The sequence below is a fragment of the Panthera onca genome, chromosome C1 (assembly GCF_046562875.1).
Source record: "Panthera onca isolate mPanOnc1 chromosome C1, mPanOnc1 haplotype 2, whole genome shotgun sequence".
NCBI lineage: Eukaryota > Metazoa > Chordata > Mammalia > Carnivora > Felidae > Panthera > Panthera onca.
Genome location: NC_138346.1, coordinates 24,323,204 through 24,346,512, shown reverse-complemented (window position 1 = coordinate 24,346,512; position 23,309 = coordinate 24,323,204). Strand labels below are relative to the sequence as shown.

At 37.6% G+C, this 23,309-nt stretch overlaps 1 long non-coding RNA gene across 1 annotated transcript in view; it reads right to left on the bottom strand.

Annotated features, from left to right (window-relative positions):
• Positions 1 to 23,309, bottom strand: part of LOC132673474 (uncharacterized) — a 151,633-nt gene that overhangs the window by 119,316 nt on the left and 9,008 nt on the right. Inside the window, exon 2 of the long non-coding RNA XR_013557035.2 lies at positions 13,041 to 13,159. This is a non-coding gene — a long non-coding RNA (uncharacterized LOC132673474). The remainder of the gene's footprint in view (positions 1 to 13,040; positions 13,160 to 23,309) is intronic.

The following is a 23,309-nucleotide window of genomic DNA, read 5'->3' as shown; positions in this document are numbered from 1 at the left end:
AGTCTTTTCTCTTATGTTAGCACTTTTTATTGCTTAAGAAGTCTGTCCTTACTCAGAAGGCATAAGATGGTCTCCTGTATATATTTTTTAAAGTTTCAAATATTTCACATTTAAATCCTTTATCTACCTAGAATTGATTTTTGAGTGTGTGGTCCCCAGTAACTTTTTAATTCATGCATTTTCAATTGTGCTGCAATCCTTCCCAAACCAAAATCGCTCTGGTTCAGGTCATAACTGGCCTTCCTGTTATCAAATCCAATGGGTAATTTCCTATCTCCATTTTCTGTTTTGTTTTGTTTTTTTGTTTTGTTTTGATTTGTTTTGTTTTGTAGCATTTAAGAATCTCCAGAATCCTTTCTTCTTGAATCTGTCTTCCACTTCATCTTTCACTTCATGGCATTAGTCTTCCCAATTTTCCTTCTACCTCTTGATTGATCTTTTCTCAGCCTTCATAGCTTTCTCTATTTGCATCCTAAATGGTGGTGTGACCCAGGGCTCCATCATCAATCACTCTTATCATCTATTTAGTAGTTCCCAGTATTCTCCCCATATCCTTGTTTAATTAGACACATATATTCTAATGACTCTCACATCCATTAAATTCAGCTCAGGCCTCTATTCATATCACTAGGTCTCCTGACCCAACTGCCTACTGAAACTGCCATTGGGGATATCCCAAAGACATCTCAAAATAATCTTTTTTTAAAAAATTTTTTAAACATTTATTCATTTTTGAGAGACAGGGACAGACTGCAAGCAGGGGAGGAGCAGAGAGAGGGACACACAGAATCCGAAGCAGGCTCCAGGCTCCGAGCTGTCAGCACAGAGCCCGATGCGGGGCTCGAACCCATGAACCATGAGATCATGACCTGAGCCGAAGTTGCAGGCTTAACCAACTGAACCACCCAGGTGCCCCTCAAAATAATCATTTTTAAAAGAAAACTTTTCTTCCATCCATCTACTTTGCAAAATCTGTTCTCTTGCTTCATTCTCTAACCTAGAAATTGATGCCACCCTCTACCTGGTTAACAAATCAGAAATAGAAAGCCATCCTACACTCTTGCCTTGTCATCACTCTTCTTCATCCTCTGCATCTAATCAATCACCTAGTTCTACGGATTCTTTTACCTACATATCTCTCATGGGTTCAGATCCCTCTGATGCTGCCTTAGTTCAAGGACCCATCATTTTTTACTTTTACAGTAGTCTTTCAAATGGTCTTCCTGGAGCCAGGCTGGTCCTCCAGAATCCATGATCTGTACCTGTCAGAGTGATCTTTATAAAATGCAAATCTGATCATGATGCAGAAAGGAAAAGCCTTATCCTCAATATAATATTCCCACACTCCTCAGCCCTTACAGTGCTCCAGCCCACACTTCTGGTGCATCACTCCACACAGAGATGACCATCAATCTTCCTGCAGTTCCATCATAGATATTTCTGCTGAGATATCACTCTTGGATTAAAGGGGATACTCTGCTTACCAGTCCTTACTTTTGCCAGTTTCTGGTTCACCCAGCTGCCACTACAGTATGGACTCTCCTCTCAGCCTCTCTCTCTTTGTCAAATTACCACTTTATTAGCCCTTTAATGCTGATATCTGAATCTCCCTTTCCACAATTAAAAGACTCTGCAAAATCAAAATTCTTTACAAAATTCTCTATATAGCTCCTCACCTGAGCTAAAATATGGCTCTCACTTGAAGCTATACAATCAAGCACATGAAATCATGCTGGTCTTTTTCTTACCCAATATATCCTATGGGGTCTGCATAAGGTTCATGTCATCCTTGCTCCTCACTACCACTTCTGGGGTGTAAATGTTGCATCATTATACAAAGTACCTGTTCCTTTGATGTCTGTGTCATTCTTCTATATGAACCTTTATTCCCCATTGTGGCTTTATCTACAAATTTTCTGATGCTCTCCCCCATTCACTGACAATTTTTACATCTCCCCATGACAAGGGGAGTAATTATGGGTGTAATCAATACTTACATAAACAACATATCCAAACCTTGGCTCTTCATTTCTTGACCTAATCCTTAATAACCTCCTAATTATCTCCACTACTTATCTCACTCTATATATCCTCCCTCTGGACAACCTTGTCCTCTCACATAGCTCTAAGTTCTTCCTATTTTACATTTCCTGCCAAAACTCTTCCAACCAGACTCATGCTTTGAGCTCCAGATGTGTAAGTAACTCCTACTGGAATCTTCATTTGAATGTCTTCTAAACACCTTGAATTAAAAACTGAACTCACTATATGCATCTATTTTAAAATCTTGTTCTCTTTCTCTATGATACCATATCTCAGAAGAAGGTACAACTATCTACCCAATTGCCAAAGGAGTTATTATTTCCTTCTATTTTGTTATTCTCCAAATTAAATCAATCATTGAATCACCATCTCTTAAATATACCTCAAATCTTTTCCCTTCCTTTCATCCTCATGACACTATCTTAAATCAAACCATTGTACATCTTTGTCTGATACAGCAACAGACTTCTGATGGGTTTCCCTTTCTCTAGTCTTTCTTTGTTTTAACATAGTTTTACATGGCATGGCAGCACGAGTCATTTTCCAAAAATGCAAATCTGTTTATACCCTCTATTAAAATCCCTTGGTGACCTTAGCACTTCTTCCCTCTTGTGAACTAAAGTAGGGGTAGGGGGAAAACCTGCTTTTAAATGCTTTATTTTTCTGCCTCAAACATACAAAAAGGATCTGGATAACTGCACAAAACTATTTTTTACTTGAGGCTAAAGCTATAGTTACTCAAAAGAATTACGGGGTCTCTAAGGGAGGTGTAGGTATCCAAAATTAGTCCTTCCACCCTTTCGACCACCCTCCCCAGCATCCTCCTGGCCAGCCTCAAATATTTTAGCCCTTTTGAACTTCATATACTTTTGCTCCCTAACAAGTATTTTTTATGCCATTTTCTCCTCATTCTCAAGGTCATACCTCTTCTTGTGCAAGTTGTCAGTCACTTCTGTTGATTTTCCTACTAGATGGGGATAGAAATGAGATTCAGGGAAATAAAACCTCACAGTAGTCAGCTCTCCTCAGTGGTAAGGTCTCCTTGAGCGGGATGTGAAAGATAATCAGAATTTTCACATTGCAGTAGAGTTTTACCAACTTTCATTATGTTAAAACAACACAATATGTGTCTCTTTCTATTATCTTAGAATATGCCTGAATCCTGAAAGAGGAACATAAAAGAAATATTTTTAAAAATATAGCCATACTTTTATAGCTTGTCATTGCCTTTAGTATAATCATTAATGTCTACTTAGTTTGTCTCATCTTTCCCCATGTTCCTACTCGTACTTGATGCTTACAGAAGACATTGGTTCCCCTTGCATGTCTGGTAAGCATTCACCATTTCTGTATGTCCTAACATCATATTGTAAGGTACCTATGACTGATTACTTTCTCCAGTCACAAGAGCATGCTTGGCTAATATTCAGGGCAGGCCAGATGTGCTGGGGCATTAGCATACTCAGGAGCAGCTCTCAACCAACTATGATGGGAATTAAGTAGAACAATTTTGAAGAATGCTGTATATGTCCTTTCAGAGGTCCCCAGTGGAAATAGGCCCTAGTGATCTTCCAAGGTAATCTGGTCATTAATGTACCCTGTATTGCCTTTGATACCTTCTCAGTGTCTCTTCCTCCTTATCTACAAAAGCTTTTTCAAACAACCTCTTATAAATAAACTATTTGGACTCAAATCCTTTATATCAAGGACTGCTTTTGAGGGAACCCAACTTAAGATAAGTAGTACCAGAAAAAGTCCTAAAAAGCAAACTTTGGGGACTGAATTTTGTATTTGGATCATTCACCAGTGAGATGGCAACAAGAACCCCATTGCTGGTGACAAGCCCTAATATGCTGTGGCATCACTATTACAAGAAATTCTTAGATGTCATTGGTGGTGAATTGGGATCAGGTAAAGGTGGGAATTAAAAATACTGCTCTTAAAGACTGTGAAATAGTTTGGCTAGTGTTAATAGCTATAGAAGTTCTGAAGGAGAAAATGACACTCTCAGGTCAATCAACTATCAACAGGGATCAGGGAAAAAGCCAGAAGAATGCCTTCATGGCAGAATTTAAAAATACTTTATTGTCCATTTCTCAGATACTGCTTTAAGTCAGCCCAAACTTGGATTGTGGTGGTAAATGAAAGGGTTACACAAGTGGCTAAATTCAAAGCCTCCAAAAGTCACCTATGCTGATTTCTTCAGGGAAGAAATAAGATCCTAAGATTCAGAATGGAGACATCTGAGTAAATACGCTTGACAATTTTCAATTTCTAGATTTCTCTGGACAGGCAAAAGTGGTTCCCTCTACTTCCTACAAGAGAGCAGGTTCCCCATACCTGTAGTCCAAGAAAAATCCTCCTCTGTCCCAAGGCAAATGACTGGCATGAGAATGCTCACCCTGCTTAAGATCTATACATGCCTCACCTCATTGCGTCTAGACCAGCAATGAGAATCATACGTCAGAATCATTTTAGTGGGGAAGTACTGTTCCCACCATGGGAGGAAAGCAAGTATTCACCAAAAGAATGGGAGGATCTAACTAATGTTCCTACTAGGAGAAGATACCTTTGGATAAATAATGGGAATAAGAGATGGGAACTGGGAGCAGGAATATAAGCCACAGGAATATAGTGGAGAGTTATTGATTTAGGAAACCTATTCTGTGTCTCTAGTTTAATATCGTGATAAGGATGTCTAGAGATGGTATTAATATTATACTGAAATGTTGATTTGTAGCTTACAAACAACAATGGCATATAGCACATGAAGTACAGATGTAGAAATAGCCTTGATAAAGTATTAAGAAGGGGTGTAGTGTCATAGAATGTTCACATGCAAAGATGAATTTGCTACACAAGATGTATCAGATGTAAATACATCAGTATCAGAATTGAGTTAAAATGTAGGATCCCCAGCTGGTGTCATAGAATTGCTTGGTATGGGAAAACCTCCACACATCTGATGTCAACAGTATGGTGAATATAGTAGTCATGTGAGAATAAAAGAAAAACTCAGGAATAGGGTGGGTTTTCTACACAGAGACCTAACTGCAGGTGCTTTTCCAGATGGGGTATCTTAACTAGAACAGATCAAAATGGCTTTGGAACTTGTAGAAGGCTATTCATCTAGAGATTACATTATTTCCAATCTCATCAAAAAAGAACTCTCTCATCAAGAGAAGTTTGCTTTCACCTGGAGTGGACAACAATATACATTTATAGTCTGGCTTCAAGCCTAAGTTAACCCTCTTTCTCTCTATCATAATATAGCCTTGATAATGACATTTTCACAAACATGACACTAACCTATTATTTTAATGGATCTGAAAAGCAGGAAATGACATAAATATGTGCCACTGATAAGATATCTGTTCACCAGAGGATGACAGACAAACTCTAAAATGACTCAAGATCTTGCCATATTGGTGAGGTTTTTAGAGGTCATTATCTGGAGGTATTCTTGGATATCTACTCAAAGTGAAAGGATAAGTTCCCACATGTTTCCCCTTCTACTTCTATATGTTAGATATAGCAAACGCTATATTTGGAACGACTGCTCCTACACATTTACATGGTAATATGAAAGTGAGAAATGGGTTCTAAAAGGCCCACATGGTACAAGTTAACATGAAAAAAGTAGCTCATACCTACCCTTCTCCTTCAGTTCACATATACAATCCAATAGGGAAATTCTGAAGATGTGATAGGCTACCTCAATATATTGAGGTGGGCCACAAATTTACTGCTAAAACACACAGCCCAAGTCAAGATGGCCTTGAAAGACCACGGTAAAGGCAAACTGAATAGCACACCTAATTGTCAACTTCATGTGGAAAGAGAACAAAATGCTCAGACTACTTGGAGATGAAGGGAAGAAGTCCTGGGTAATCCCACCAGACAAGCAATTTGGAAGAGTGAGTGTTGACCAAGGTGAGAGGAATCTAGAATAACTGGTAGAAGACACAAATTATATATTTCAAATTTTGCCTTGGGATTAACTGCAGCAACAAAGACTATAGTTGTCCCCATATCTCTCCCATTATAAGTTTGTTCGTTTGTTTGTTTGTTTGTTTGAATTGTGACCAAAAACCTTGAGGTCCATTGAGAGCAGAGAGGACTCAGTATGGGACACTGTACCTAAACACATTTTATTTCAAATGCCTGTGACTCTGCATGAGAGCTTTCTCTGGCTATAAGAGCTTATTTGACCTACGTGCTAGCCAACATAGAAATTCTGGGGAGTTAACATCCCTAAGAACAGCCTTCAATCAACTGCAGATAGAATTGATAAATAAATACCTTGCCTTCCTCACCTTTCAGATATCACAATTCTCAGGCATATTCTATGCAGTTTTCCAGAGTTCCACAGTGAGAGTAAGCCCCAATGTTCAAAAAAGTAGCCTGGTCATGAATGCATTCTGTACTGGGTTTCCTACCTTCCCAATCTTTCTTGTTTACTTTTCTCTGATCATGTTCCAAATAAGCTACTTTCACTCAAACTCATGCCTCAGGATCTGCTACTGAAGAATCCAACCAAAGATAATATGAACTTTATTTCAGGTACTAAGATATTCCCTGTTTTGTTTCCTCTTCCAGTACACTGTCCCCACCCTATGAACCTCTACCTCCCAGGTTCTTCTAGCTAAGCTTTATATGTCTTTCTAGTTTTAGCATAATGGGTATGCCCTTAGAAGGGTTACTGTAATCCCAGAACAAATTAGATTTAAGAAATGTATGCTCTCATGGCTTTTCATATATCCCTTACCATAGTTACCAGACTTGTTATTGTGTCTTTATTTTCCAATTAACTGTAATTGTTAAGAAGACAGGGATGATGTCTTTGTTCTCAACAAATCTCAAATGTATAGCACAATGCCAGTATATAGTAGTCACTCAATAAATATTTGTTGAATGAAGCCACTTACAAACTAAATTTATTACAATGGCTTTCTGAGTTTGCAGTTAGATGCTGGGAATGCTAAAAAGAAAAAAAAAAGGCTTGTTGGTTGCAACAACTGCTGATGTACAGTTCCTTCTATCAATTCCTAAATACTAAATACTGCTGTTGGTGGTTGTTAACAGTCTGATGCATATCTGTACTTGTTGATAGCAAAAGGCTTGGAATCTAGCTGCCTGGGTTCAAATACCAACTCAGCCTCTTAACAGTGGTATGACCTTGGGCAATTCAGTGCCTCAGTTTCCACATCTGTAAAATGGGGATAATAAAAGTACCTACTTCCCAAGGTTGTTGTGAGGATTAAATGTGAAAGATCATATGTGAAACACTTAAAATAATATGTGCTATGTAGATGTTTCCTATAGTAAAAATTATTATTTTTATTAAATCTACAAAGTCAAGAGCAGCTGGGTGGTTCAGTCTGTTAAGCATCAACTTTTAATTTCAGTTTAGGTCATGATCTCACAGTTTGTGGGATTGAGCCCCATATCAGGCTCTGCGCTGACAATGTGGAGCCTGTTTGGGATTCTCTAGTTCCCTCTCCCTATGCCCCTCACCTACTCATGCCCTCTCTAGATCTCTCTCAAAATAAATAAACATTGAAAATAAATAAATAAATAAATAATAAATCCATTAGTCCAGAGCAGCCTCACAATGAGTGCAAGTGTTAGAAAGCAAATTTTTATTCAATCTAAAAATGACTTTCCAACAATTTATCCAACAGTGGAATTAACTGTCTTGCAATAGTAAATGTTACACCACTAGAAATTAAACCATCCAATCAAGCTGCAGCTGTCTATTCTGGAATGCAGTAGAGATTATTTTTTAATACTAAAATATTCTATGACTTCCCCAGTACCACATTATGATAGCACATGCTAATTTGTACACAATGTCTTTTTTAGGAACCTCAAATCCCTTATATTTTAAAACTTTCTTTCCCCTTTAAGAGGTAGAAAACTAAATATTGATCCAAGGAGGTAAAAGAGAACATTATCATAAACTCTTTCTTAAGTATCTCTTCCAACTAGATGACAGCCATAACTATTCAGCTAAAAATGATACTACTAAAGTCTGGCTATGACCATACGAACTAGAATAAAAGCACCCATTTTCTCTCTACTTAGTTAAGGCACTTCTTGGGTTTCACGGTCTAGAAAATACATATAAGAGGATCATAATAGTGCTAGTCAGTCTACTACATGCATAGGTAGGGGGATCCTAGAGAAAAGGAATCTTGAAAAACATGAAAAAGCATAAGAAATATCTAAATTCTTTTACTTTGCAAGAATCTGCATGCCCCCAAAAGAAAAGTTAAAAAATAATTCACTAAGGCCTACCTCTGAGGTTTGATCAGGAAACAGCACTATTTTTCCCCCAATTCTCCATATTATCTAGCACCCCCTGGCTCACTCCCCAGGATAACTATCTAACCCTGGCCACACAGGAACTATATGTAGAAACAAACTTCTATGTTTCCCTGACAAAACCATTACATGCGATTGTATTCCTTGTTTAATTTTTGTTCCATCTAGCAGTATTTTGCATTATATAAACCCAACACTTAGAAAAAGAAATTGATACAGAGATTGAATTGAATCATTTGAGCATAATGGTCACATTGAAAGTTCTCTAATGACATTAGTATAAGAACTGGAACTCAACAATGAAGTTTCTAAAAAAATTCGTAGGTCTTACTACATTTTCCTTGACCATTCTTTAAATGCAAACCGTGTAGAAAATTAAAACCTCAATTAGCACAGAATTGTTCTCTCCTAAATTCATGGAGACAAGTTGTAGCTCTAAAAGGACAACTTTATTAAGTTAATTGTACATTTTAAAAAACTTGTCACCATATTCTTTTCTCCTCTGTTGTGTACTAATTAAAATTTGGTCTTAGAAAACACTATTTGGAGTTTTCTTTTGGAATTCTTAAGTGGTATTAGTTATACGGTGGTTTAACCCTAGACCAAATCCATATAATAGCTCATTTCTTGTCTTACAGTATCTCCATTGTGACATTCTTGTCATTTGTGTGTATATTAAAAACTGAGTTTGTGGGACTTGCCCTTCTAAAAAAGCAAACCAACTAGTTTAACTTCCCAGATCAATTACACAAGAAAACTCTAAAACTTTCTTTGCCAGGTAAACTTTTCAGTTACTTTCTTTCTTTTCAAGAGAGAAAGAAAGAAAGGAAAGGAGGGAGGGAGGAAGGAAGGAAGGAAACTCTTCAGAGTCAAGTAAACAAAGGATAAAATAATTATAATTGACAGAAATGTCCTTAACATTAAGTTATTAAATACTGTATGAAATTTTTTTAGAACATTAGTTCAGTGAGTCTACAAGTAATTTTTTCATAGTTCTAATCTTTTGAGTTTATAACCTTGAGTAAACCTTTTCACCTCAACCTTTTCTCAAATCCTTCACTCCTTATGCCATATAAAAATAAAAGGGCAATGGAAGTCGTAGCTCATAGATTGTTTTGAGAATTCCAAATTAAGTAGTAGACAAATTCTCAAACTTTAGTCTTTGTACCAGGAATGTTTGTCCTGGTGAGCCACACGATCTGGGGCACATTTGTCAGCTTCTTGCCAGCTCATTGTCCTAATTATCCATTATTTCTTGTATTACATTAATCATTCCAGAGAAACAGGTATTGAAAGTATGGGAGGATTGGCCTGCCTCAGATGGCAATCCACAGTTCAATGTTGTGTGTGTGTGACTGTGTGTGCGTGTCTTAAAAACAGAGTATGTGGTGAAATTTTGGTATCTGAGTAAGAACTCCAAGACTCCCAGGATTTAGGGGGCAGTATCTATGCTATGAGGACAGTGTTTACACTAGATCTATCTCCCCTCAAAATCTCAAAAATCAAGAATTCATCCTATTTTTTAAAAAAATCTTTATTTATTGTTGAGAGACAAAGAGAAAGCATGAGTGGGGAAGGAGCAAAGAGAGAGAGAGAGAGAGAGAGACAGAATCCCAAGCAGGCTTCACACTCTCAGTGCAGAGCCCAATGTGGGGCTCAAACTCACAAACTGGGAGATCGTGACCTGAGCCAAAACTGAGTCAGATGCTTAGCTGACTGTCCAGACACGCCAAGAACGTGCCCTATTTTTGAGTTAGTTATCTGATGTGTCTATTATACTGGGCTAAATTGTGATTCCCTTCTCCATAATCTCTGTCTTCATGTAGAGGACAGAACTCTTTCCTTTATTTTCTCATTTTCCTTATATATCTTATGTGATAGATGATTAATAGCCTCAAATTCTTCCCATGCCAATACTCATGTTTCTTTGTTATAGGACTTTACTGTTTCTCCCATGCAGAAGTTGAGCTTATTTTTCAACTGCTTTGAATATGGGCTGTCCTTGTTACTTGCTTTGATAGAGTATGCCTGAAGTGATATGTGAATTTAGGTGTCTAGACCTCAAGAGGCCTTGCAGCTTCTGCCTTTGCCCTCTTGGAATACTGCCCTGAAACTTCCAGGTAAGGAAGCCAATCTAGTCTACTGAAGAAATAGAGGTCACATGGAGACTTGAAGTGACCCAGCTGACAGCTACCACCACCTGCCTGCCATCTTTGACACTCCACCTGAACCTTTAACAGAATGTAACCACCTGAATGACCCAAGGCAAAGTAGCACAGGAACCACCTTGCCTACTGATAGAACCATGAGAAATAATACATCAGTTTTAACAAAGCCACTAAATTTTGGACTGGTTTGTATAGAGACATATGGACAAAGTAAGACTACAAGAGTCTGAACTTAGATTGATTCACGCTTCTCAACTTTTAGTGTCTTAATTCATGCTGCTAAGATTGTACCCTGGTTTAGAGTTTTGACTTTTGAGTGTGAATTATTCTTGGTCATCTGAAAAGACCCAATATGGCTATTTTGGAGTAAACTCATATTTGGGAATAAATAAATAAAATTGGAAATAAATAAATAAATAAAATTTGGAAATAAAATTGGAAGCCATTTTATTTACATATAATTTTATTCAGAATGTGGAAGGATGAACATTCGTGGGTTACTAGTAAGCTATCTGACACAGGAAGTAGGTTTAGGAATTTTGGACAACGATGATTCCCAGTCCATTGTTTTCATCTAATGATAGCCTTGTGGTCTATTCCTATCTTTTTGACCCTTGCCTGGGAAGAAGGAGCCAACCTGGCAAAACGCCTTTAAAGCTTTTTTGGAAGTGATACAATCTAAATGTGGCCATAAGTGTAACCAGAGAAATACTAGGGCTTTGATAGTACTTTAAATCTTTTCCCACCTTCCAAAGTTTATGGTGTGTTTGAAGAGGAAGGGGTGAACCATCATGACTAGTATTTAGCAACAATTTTGTGATTTGTTTCTTCTACCTAGAAACTGCCTCAGAACAATACAGGCAAGGATTTTGTAAGCATTTAAGTGCTGTTTTGTTATAGTCGACTCAAAAAAGAAAGATAACGATGTGGTCTAGTGGTTTTCACATGTATTTGAATGTCAGCAACTCTGAGTTGTAATCTCATCCAACTGTCTTTCTGGCTGACTCCAATTACGTAAGAAAAATTACCTAACTTCTCTCTGTCTCATTTTTCCTACTTATAAAAATGGAAGAAATTGTCCTTAATGCCCAGAGTTATTTAAAAAGTAACTAATATTTAATAATACATACATACATACATACATACATACATACATACATACATAAATACTGATTTTTATTATTTCTTTTGTTAAATATCTTAGGGAAAAATTTATATGGGAGCAGTGAGGTTTATGTTTTTTTTTTCCCCATTTTAAAGCAACTCACTCCCAGTTCAGCAACATGGAGAATCTGATTTGTTGTTAGCTCCTGTGCTGGGCAGTGATTCAAATTCCGGAGGTTAGTGGCAGCATCTCAGAGAGATTCTCAGATTTTCAAAGCTCCATTTTCTTTTAATTAGCTCCTTCTCTGCCTCAGGCAACAAGTTCAGGGAATCAATAGGTTAGACTGAGTACAGACTTTGCAAGTATCAGGAGCTACGGTATGTTGGGACTTGTCAGACCCTGGATTCAGGTTTCAGGAGGTAAGCATCACTGGTCCGAGAACACTCAGAAATTTCTGATATTTCAAACAGAAGCACCTCACCAGCTTCTGGAGACTGTCTGACCATGATTACCAGACAGGGACTACCATTACTTTCAACCACACTTGGCCTTTTACAAATCACCGAAGCTCCAGGGCTTGCCCTAGAGGCCTGGAGACCTAGGCAGACACTGGTTAAGTGTTAATATCACCTTTGAAAGAAGCTGAAAGCATGAATTCAGCTGAGTTCCCAACTCCACACACTATCTGTTCCCCTACTCTTATTATTTCTCCTGTCATAAGGCTTTCTCAGTACCCAGAAGACATTTTGACTAACACTGGTTATATTCTGACTTTGTTTAAATTCTTAATTTATAGCATTACTATTCCTTACTTATTGTAAACATGAGCTGCACAGAGGCTGACAACAGCTTTGCTAAGTGAGGCACAATGGATTTGTTTCTAGGGTTCAAACCTCGATTGAATAGTTCCTGTTGCTTTAGGTGTTGCAATAATTGTTCTGGCACAGACTATACAAAGTCAAGGGCAAAACATTTGGGATTCTTTGTGAGCATTCATTATTTATGCTGGAAATGGAACTCCAAAATTCCTTTAAAAAAATCATATTGACATGAAAAAAACAAAGAAGACAAAGCCTTCATAATAAATCAGTCAGTAGCCAGTATTAAGTGACAGTAAATACCATTAGGACTTGTTCTGTTTAAAACTATAAGGAGTATGAAGCAGTATGAGCCTGAGTGTTTGTCTGAAAGAATCACAAGTACCTGAAAAGTTGAAAACCCAGTAAACTAATTTTTAAATTGTATGTTAGTTACATTTTTAAAAATGTTCAAAATATTTCAAAATAAATATTTTGTAATACCTCTAAATTTCAAGCAATTTTAATCTGGAAAAATACAATGAATATACACCCAAATGTCCAAAAAGTCTGGAAATACAGGGAAAGTACTCTACTTACTGTGGGTTGTTGTTTGTTGTTGTTGTTGTTGTCTTTTGCTTCTTTCTTTTTGTTTTTCTTTCAGATTAACACCTGAACTCATTGTTTTAAATTTCAAAATGCTTCACTTGAAAATATGTCTGGAGGTTGAAAAAAAACATCTGAGTTGAAAATGTGATCAACATACTGTGTAACAATGAACTTTATTGGATTCCCTAATAATGATAAAAGATCCAATGTTGCTCATGCCATACACCAAAAGAAGAGGCTTAACTAGAATCAACTGATTATTTTAAGAAAGCTGGAGAAAGTTGATTGTGTGGAGAGACGGGAAAGTGAGACTGTAAGAGATAAATGGGAATCAAGACAGTTAAAATTTACCATATGGAGCCTGAGAGATAAATGTGGGGACAGGGATTCTGTATTCTGTGGGTATGTTGGGCTGGGGCATTTTATCAGGCCTCACCAGGTCTGAGAAGAAACATCCCCAAGGCTAGCCATCTCTCTTTGCTTGAAATTCTTGCTCTTGGGAAAACCTTCAGGATTGCTAATTCCTGCTTTCCAGATATCTCAAGCCTGGGAAAGGGAGTACTTTGGTTCCGATTTGGGCCTGAGGCACGGAAAAGGTTTATGTCTTCTCTCAGCCCTTTTTCTAGTTTCAACTTTCCTTCCTAATATGTGTGGAAGCGAAGTAAGCACAGCTGATATTTGGAATTTTAAAGCAGAGTTCCATTCACTGCAGTTCAGAGATCAAAATATTAAACATGTAAATCCTCCTCTACCTTTCCTCCCCTCAACCATGGAAACCAGGTATTTCTTAAACTTTGGCAATAGGGGAAAGTGAGCAGGCAGTGTCCACCCTTAGACTTGGATGTAAGGAAAGTTAGCAGCACCAAGACAAACGGCTCTCTGACCCTTTCTAGCCACCGGACAGCTATTGCTGAGCCCTCACAACATTTTGGTAGAGAGTTAGCATAGAAAATCCATGTCAGGTCTGACCCTGAAGTCTCTGTAGTGGTGGAGAGATGCCGGTCAGGAAGGTCTCACTTACATGCTTGACAGAGGTCTATAATCTCTACTTCCTAACAGCAAAAATGAAGGACTGGTCAACCATCATCAGGTACCCTCTGACCCTTTACTTTTGAACCATTGATACTTTCTTCACATTTATCCAAAAATCCCTTGATGTTTATTTCCCCCCAAAACATAGCACAAATATTCAAAGCAATAAGGTATACCTATCCAGATGATAAGCACTTGCTAAAATCATTTTATCCTAGAATATGTGGGTTAGCAAATCAAGCAGACCTGTCAGTGTAAACAATCAATTAATTACAATTCATTATAACTTGTATCAGACAACATTCTGCCGTGGATTTGGTTAATGGCATCACTTTGCAGTACTCTCTGAGGGTACTAACAAACTAGTTTCTGGATCTGCACGACTGGTGATTAGATTCCATAATCTGATGAATTCACATACAGGCATACTCCTTTTTGTTTTGATGTCTGAAATTCTGGGTTTGCTTATTAAGATTTTATCTTTACAATGTTACGTATCTACAGGCACTTTTAGAACAAGATTTGGACCAAACCCTAAAAAGGATGAAAGCATCACTCAAATTCCATGTGTTTCCAAAGAAATAAAAAGAAATTAAAATTTTTAAGTAAACAAGTGCAGTTTGAAGGAGACCTTGCTTTAACATCTGGGGTCTGATAGATTTTTCTGTTCACATTTCTATCTTATTTATTTCACTTTCCTTTAAAGTGGGAGGTGAGTTTGACAGCCCTGGAAAGAGAGGCTCTAATAGCAGTGTCAAGGGCCAAGGATTGAACAAGCTTTCGTACATCGCCCCTGTGTCTCAACAGGGCTGTACCAAATGTCTAATTTTAGTATCTGGCTCAACACCAAACACCTGGAAATGGCATTCAGCCAGAGATGAGCACAAAGCTAAACAGTGGGTGAGCAAATGCATCTGTCTCCTATTTTCTCCTTCTCAGCTATTAGGTAAATAAGGTAGTCATTAGGTAAATAAGGTACTTATTAAATGATGACTTATGCAAAGCCTACAATTTTAATGTTCACATTTCATCTTACCAACATTTATAAGCTCCTCAGCAAGCAACATTTTGGTAATATTTGTTATAAAAACCAGTTTGATTTCCTATTCAATGCTATCTTTGACGGAGAATTCCAACCTGTTTTCTTCTTAGAGCAGAATGCATACATGAAGCACATCAGGGGTCACATTTGTTGAAATGGAAAATTCAAAACTGGTGAGTTTTCAATTGCTGGTTTCCTCATGAGCATGTTCCTGTCCCCCTCCACACATGAACATGTCAGAGCACTCAGGACTCCTGACTCCATTTCTTCACCCACAGAAACCACATTTCCTCTGACTCCTTCTCACTTCACCAATCCACAAACCCTTTAACTACCCCTGAAATATGGAGATATTTCCCGACATCTCCACAAATATAACAGAAAGCTTTTGTGGTCTCACGTAACCAAACTTATAACCATACGCACGCCTCGTGTGACCAAGAAAATCACTCATCTCTCTAGAGTGTCCGATTCAGGATTCTTTGCAATAGACCACAGTACATGGAATCTGAAGACTAAATGCTGGTGCTAAGGACTTCAGGGGCAGCAGGCACATACACAAAAGCAATGAAAGCCATGCCAAATTTTATTTAGTGCTTTATCTTTTCAAGTGTATACCTGTTTACTCATTTTTAAAGACTCTAAATTTTGCTTGCTCTCTGGAGGGAACATGTGGCTATTTCCCCTTGGTCTCACAAGAGTTCTGCATAAACATGATTTAAAACAAAATTTAGTAATATAATTATGAGGTCATAAACCATACATATTCTTAATGAATCCTACATAAATCCAGGAAGCAGCAATAAGCAGTTTTATCCTTGAGTATTATTAATAACAACCCTATAGCTTTAAAGTGCTTTTGCATAGTGTATTAATATCTTCTGTGCACCTCCTTGGGTTTCTCTTCATCTCACCTATCCAGACACCAAATTGGCCACTTGGTTTGTGAAAGATCTGGTCAGTGCCCCACAGGTGTATCTAGACAGCACTTTGCCTCAGAACCCCACCTCTTGCTTCCCACTGTGTTGAAACCTCATGTTGGGGACAGGGAAGGAACCTACCATCAACTCACATATGTACAATCCAGAATATGGGGGAGTTAACACCAGGTATTAGATTCCTGGAGCCACCATAGTAAAATACCACAGACTGGGTCGCTCAAATAATGGAAATGTATTTTCTCAAAGTTCTGGAGGCTAGAAGTCTGAGATCAAGGTGTGCACAGACTGGCGTATCTCTGTCCAATCTTCCTCTTCTTGTAAGCATGCCAGTCAGACCAGATTAGAGCCCACTCTAAGAGTCTCACTTTGACTTAAATCACTTTTAAAGGCCCAATCTCCACATATAGTCATTTTCACAGGCACTGGGGCTTAGGGTTTCGACATATAAATTTGAGAGGAACACAATTGAGTCTATAACACACCCCATGGGGGACTAACGGAGGAAGGAAACTGATTAATTAATTCTTTTCTCATTCTTCCTCTAGGAAGATGTTCCTGATTCACATTTCACGTAAAGGCTTTCAAACAGGACTTGGTGATCAAGCAAGCAGCACTTATAGCAATGGCCTACTGGCAACTCATCTTTGTGTTGACTCTACTTCCTCCTATTCCTCAGTACTTCCAGTTCCCAAGATCACAAATTCCAAAAAAACTTGCGCTGAGGCTCTGCTTCCTGGAGAGCTCAGGCTAAGACCCGTAACAAGAACCATGACAATTACGTCTTCCTATTATTGCTTCACAAACAAAGAAACAAGAGAGTCAGAGGAGAGTCAGAGTTAGTGAGCTACAAAGTGAGAACTTTGACTTAAATCTTTTGATACCCAATCCTGCATTATTTCTCAGGTATCATAATATCTCCTAGCAATACCTATGCATAATCAGATAAATTTAAGTCATTTTCCCTACCAATTTTTTTTTTTTTTTTAAATTTTTTTTTTAACGTTTATTTATTTTTGGGACAGAGAGAGACAGAGCATGAATGGGGGAGGGGCAGAGAGAGAGGGAGACACAGAATCGGAAGCAGGCTCCAGGCTCCGAGCCATCAGCCCAGAGCCTGACGCGGGGCTCGAACTCACAGACCGTGAGATCGTGACCTGAGCCGAAGTCGGATGCTTAACCGACTGAGCCACCCAGGCGCCCCTTCCCTACCAATTTTTAAAACTGTTACAATGTACTAGAGATAAGAGTAAATAATCTACCTCCCTATTTTTAAATGCTACTTTTTCCTCTTTCCCCAAACCTAACAGTTTGATATTTCTTTTTCAAAGCTTACCTATATCTGAAATTATTCTTTTTTTCAATAGAAATTATATACGTTACAATCTTTATTGGTACTATCATAAACTATATTTTTCCAAGCAAACCACATCTCACAGTCAAATTAGGGAGGCTCTTATATCTTAATCAAAGCTTAACAGTTTAATAGTTCATTAAATATGAGAGTAATTTAGTGTCCTACTATGCAATCATTATTGTTTCCTGAAAATCTGATGTGATGAGGTATAATAATGCATACTGAAATATTGCCTGTGGAAGGTTATTTATTATTTCTCCTAGCTAAAAACATTCATAACTGAAATTTATTGGTCCATACTCCCTTCATTATAAATATTTTATGTTCTGCCTCAGGGATCCATGTCTTAGCATTTAAATGTCTCAATCTTGTGTCAGTAACAGGAAGAACAAGTTCACTGGGTGGAATTTTTGCCCTTTACTTCAGAATGTTACAATAATAATAGGCTATAAATATGTTATAATTATGCCTTTGATCACTGCTGTAGTTTTCTCGTCTGAATGAATTAAATTCAAAACTAAAGCTGAGCAGCTCAACAAAAATGACAGTTCTCTTAAACTAAGATTTTACTGAAAGCCGTATTAATATAATGAAAATATTTAGAGTGGCCAGGATAGTAAACCATTTTTCCTATTCTACCTTAATGTGAACTAGCACCTGTGCTCATCACCACTTTTACACATCAATAGCGATTTACATTTATCTGAGGCTTTACATTGTTAAGTGATCCTGATCACCACAACAGCCTTTAAGGTACTGAGCAGTTGTAAAAATCTCCAGTGTTCAAATGAGAAAACTGAGATTCAGGAATTACATGTGCACCATTTTTGTTTTAATTTTTTGAAATTTTAATCATGAGATACAGGAAAATTGCACAACAGTGTGAATTTTACTCCTCTGTTTTCTGCAGAGGTAGGAGGTGAGGTTGTGGAGAAGGGTATATCTGAGAGGAGAGGACAGGAGTAGGTGACAAAACAGCAAACGACAGGTAATCCTGGTTGGAAGAATAGGGATGTGAGACTGAGGGAAGGTCCTGCATCACTTAAATTCTCCCAGATGTATCTCCCTGGGTAAGGCCTACAGGTTAACTGGGAGGTGCCTAGAATTGCTGTCATCTTCTTGGAAGTCCCAGCCAGCTATGGGACCAAGAGTTGCCCTCACTGATATAAGGCTTGTTATGTCACATTCATTCATGAATTTATTAGACCATACTTGTTAATCAGAAGACACTTCCAACATCTTTATCTCACTGGTTCTCTTCTAAATAAATTCTGGACATAAACTATTGAAACCACCCTACACAAGGGAACACACAGAAGGAAGAAAAACTGAATTTCATCTCAGTGAATATTGAAAGGAAAATTGTATCCTGGTGTTAAATTATCCATATAGGAAATACCTGAAGAAAGGGCTAGCCTTTCAGTGTATATAAACATGTTGACAGGGAAAATTCCTGAATAAGTATTATGTAATTTGAGGGGAGGTGATTTTTGATAGTTTGGACCCAGGGTTTCATGAGCACTGAATTTTTCTGGGCAATACTGTGAGTCTACCTGTCCTCAAAAGTATTCCTTGAAACAATGGTACCTCAGGTTTACATGAAAAGAGTATGCTGTGATCACATTGTCAAATGCTGATTCCATGAAACATTCTGTTGACAAAGCAAGGTTGAGTTTCTTGCTTACCATGGGAAGAAAAATAGCTGCTTTTAACAGTCTTAGTAGCATCTCAAAGTGGGGAGGACAAAGTAGAGATATGAGATTTGGGGAGTCTGGTTAAAGGGGGGTCTGACTAGGACTGCAAAAGGTTCATCATATAATAGGATTGGTTAACACAGCATGGATTTGGTTTCAAAGAGACTCTTGAAGAGTAAACTCTCTTTTGATGCTTTATTATCCGAGAAAGGATATTTCACTGATGAGGATAAATGAAGTATTTCTATAAAAATGGATTTTCTTGGAGTTCCTAAAATTAATAATCATTTTTTTTTGCAACTTTAACTTACTGAACAAGTTTCCTGAAGAGTGAAACCACCTAATAAAGATAGCCATAGTAAAGTCATGTTAGAGTATAGACAATAAATTAGTAGCTGTAAATGGTTTTGGTTCTCAACATAAATTTGTTAATCCCTGGGTTAAACAAAGCTAAGCAAATATTTTTACAGTGGTACTTTTCAAAGATTTTTTATTATGTGAATGCACATGTAATTTTAAAGGAAGGAGTATATAATAAATATTTCTATTTTATTCTGAAAATAAAATCTGCCAGGACTAGTATCTCATAAAATATAATTGCAGAAATAGTGACCAAGACTTTAGTACAGTCATTAAAAAAAATGTAAATATAAAATCCAAATAGAGGAGTAACTATAATCTCAATTTGGCATTTCCCTGCACACAGGCATGAATGTCTTTTTTTTTTTTTTTAATGTTTACTTATTTTTAAGAGAAAGAGAGAGAGACAAAATGGAGCAGGGGAAGTGCAGAGAGAGAGGGAGACACAGAATCTGAAGTGAGCTCCAGGCTCTGAGCTGTTAGCACAGAGCCTGACGCAGGGCTTGAACTCACAGAGGGTGAGATAACGACCTGAGCTGAAGTCAGAAGATTAACTGACTGAGCCACCCAGGTACCCCCAGGCATGAATGTCTTAAGCAGCCAACACAAAGGCACCCAGAGATGAAATTCAGTTCCTGAGTTAAAGCACAATCAGAATGCATCAGTAACTGAAATAAAGGCTCAAGGCACCAGTGGCTTGAGGAGGAAAGTGAAGCAGATGATATAAAAAAAAAAAAAAGAGGAATCCTTCCAACAGATATAGTTGCTTAGCTAATAAAAAGAGTCATGGATCTTTTTTATGTCTTCAATTTACCCTACAGTGTCAATATTGAATTGTTACACAGAAATAACACTCTTATCAGATGCTACTCTTCTAGGAGGTAAGAAACACTGCTTACTAAAAGTAAACAACAGTTAAAATAGCATTTTATCTTCATGCACACATAATTTGAATGGTCATACAGAGTTTTGATATTTTCTATTAATCCACAGAAAAGTATAGCTACTATCAATAACAGGACATCTACTTAGTCTGGGATTGGTAAATACCACTGCAAGATGACATTCTTCATTTGATAGTGAAAGTATCAGTCACACTGTTCTGACATTATTTGAAAAAACAACTAAGTGAGGACCTTTAGAGAAACAGTAGAGGCAGTAAAGCAAATTTAAAATATCAACTAAAGCCCCTCCCCCGCTTGTGCTCTCCTCAAAATAAATAAATATTTTTTTTAAAAAAAAAAAGGAGGGAGCACCGAGATGGCTTAGTTGATTGAGCATCTGACTTCAGCTCAGGTCATGATCTTGCAGTTCCTGAATTCAAGCCCCACATTGGGCTCCTTGCTGTCAGCCTGTCAGTGCAGAGCCCACTTCGGATCCTCTGTCCCCCTTTCTCTGCCCCTCCCCAGCTTGTGCTCTCCAAAAAATCGGTAAATATTTAAAATATCAACTAAAATATTTAAATTAATTATATATTAACTTGGGCGGGGTGGGGGGGGGGTGGGGAAGATAGGCTTGGATTTTATGCCAGGAAATACTGAGTCAATTCCAGGAGATACTGAGATGATTCCAGGAGTTCACATAAATGTAATTCCGACTGTGCAATTGCAAATGAAGCCACAGAGGAAGAAAAAGTCCAGATATCCTACAGAAACCAATGTGGTTGCTGAGCTCAGATTTTAAAGGGACATATATAAAGTCCAAACATCATTGGCCCTTTTCATGGCTGTCCTGAGCATGGTGATGTATGCAATTCAACAACTGCCAAGAAAGCATGGAAAAGTAATTCAGATCTTTACAGAAGTCTCTTAAGAGATGCTATATAAAAATACCATATACCTTCTCTTTATTCCTCATCCATTTTCATGGCAGGTGCTTCCCTAACACTAAACATCTTTCTGGATTCTTCCCTTTAACTGTTCCCTAAAACCTTCCATTTTTAGTCCAAACTCAAATGCCTATAACCACTTATTTTTCTAGGGCTTTTTCTGTTAAAAATCAATTTGGTCTTTCTCTGTTCTAAGGACCCAAATCAAAATGTAAAAGCCTAGCCCTAAAGATCAAAAATAATAAAGAATTCTCTTAGAGCTATAGGGAAATGGGAGGCTGACCAAAGTCTCTAAATATTTATGTTAATATCTTTGTTTTCTCAACATTTTCAAAAGATGAGATAGAAAAAAAAAAACATACCTAAGAATTCCTATTAGAGAGTGGCACAGAATCAATAGATTATGGAAGTCTATGACACCAGATAAACTGGTTTACCAATGAATCAGTCAATCAATCAAATAAGCTTTTTTATCCTTTGATCAGAGCAAGTAGAAGGTAAGGAATAAAATGTGCTCTGTTTGAAATCATTAATGACTAATAACAAAAAAGAAAAAGAAAACTTTTGTTTGTATTGAAAAAAGATAAAACATTGATAGGGAATTCATTGGAGTTTCAATGCAGGAAAGATAGGTTAGCTTCTGGTCTTGAATTATCTCAAAAGGTCTCTAAGGAACTTGCAAACTAGATCATTAAAGCAAACATTGGCAGTGAACTTTCAGGGGCTGTCAAGAACGATAAAGGGTAATAAAACTGGTGATAGGCAAATGCCAATGAATTTTGCAAACTGGGATGAAAGGAGATTTGAAAAATTAGAGATAAGAGTTATACTGATTTCATCAGCTAAGATTTTAAAACTTTTTATAAAAGACTATGTTCAGAAAACCTAAAGAAGCCATGATTAGTAGGAGCCAATAAATCATACTCTTCTAATTTCTTTCTTTATAGTCAGGGTCCTGGCATGGAACACACACAACCAGAGGGACACTCAAGAAAATTCATAAAGGAACCTCTTCGAGAGCATGGGGTATGGTTAAAGGAAGTTTAGAGGGACAATGAAGCAGCTATGGAGAACTAGTACCATCCCATGCAGGACTGGCTACACAGTTTGCATGACCTAGGGCAAAATGGAAATGCAGAGCCCTTTATTCATAATTTATTAAGAATTTCAAGACAGGGACCAAAGAGCATCAAACCAAGCACAGGGCCCTCTTGACCACACAGGTTGCAAACCTTCTGCAACCCTCCCTGACCCTTAGATTTCAAGCACAAAGGAGGGAAACACATAGGAGGACCTGCAGAGAGTTATAGTTGTATCTTTAGCTGAAGGAGAGGAATTGGTAGAAAAACTGAGCCACTTATACTAAGCCACTGATTATTGTGACTGTAAAGACAGGGATCTGGAAAAACACATACCTTAATCCCATTATTTTCCTGCCCTTTTACAATTCCTGACTGAATAGAACGATGGAATCTAGTCAATATAATGCTTCCAGGGCACGAAGCAGGGTGGAGAGTGAGTTGGAAGAGTCAGGAAGAATATCCTGCACACCTTTATAAAGGGACTATGCCATTACATCTGTAAAACCTGGTAACCTTAGTCTATAAGGACTTTAGGAAGGTGTTTGACACAAGTTCTCAGGAACTCCTTTTGGACAATATGGAGAAATATGGTCTAGAGCAAAGATAATTATATGAATCAATAATAGGTCAAACAAATATATCTAAAGTCTACTGAAAATTAGACAAATGAAAACCTAAAGGGAATTGTATGTGCATCACAGTTCTTTTACTTGCTCCTATTCAGTTCACTTTTACTATTGATTTACAAATATAGAACTGCTTATCAAAGCCTGATTTACAGATTGCTGAGTGGGGCAGTGACTAACCAGGATGAAAGGATTAGAATCCAGAAAGGATCTTGACATGGGATGAAAAAAAACTTGGCCAATGGAGCAACTGAATAAATCTCATAGTAGTAAATCTTGGGATTTGCTCTCAAGTTCAAAA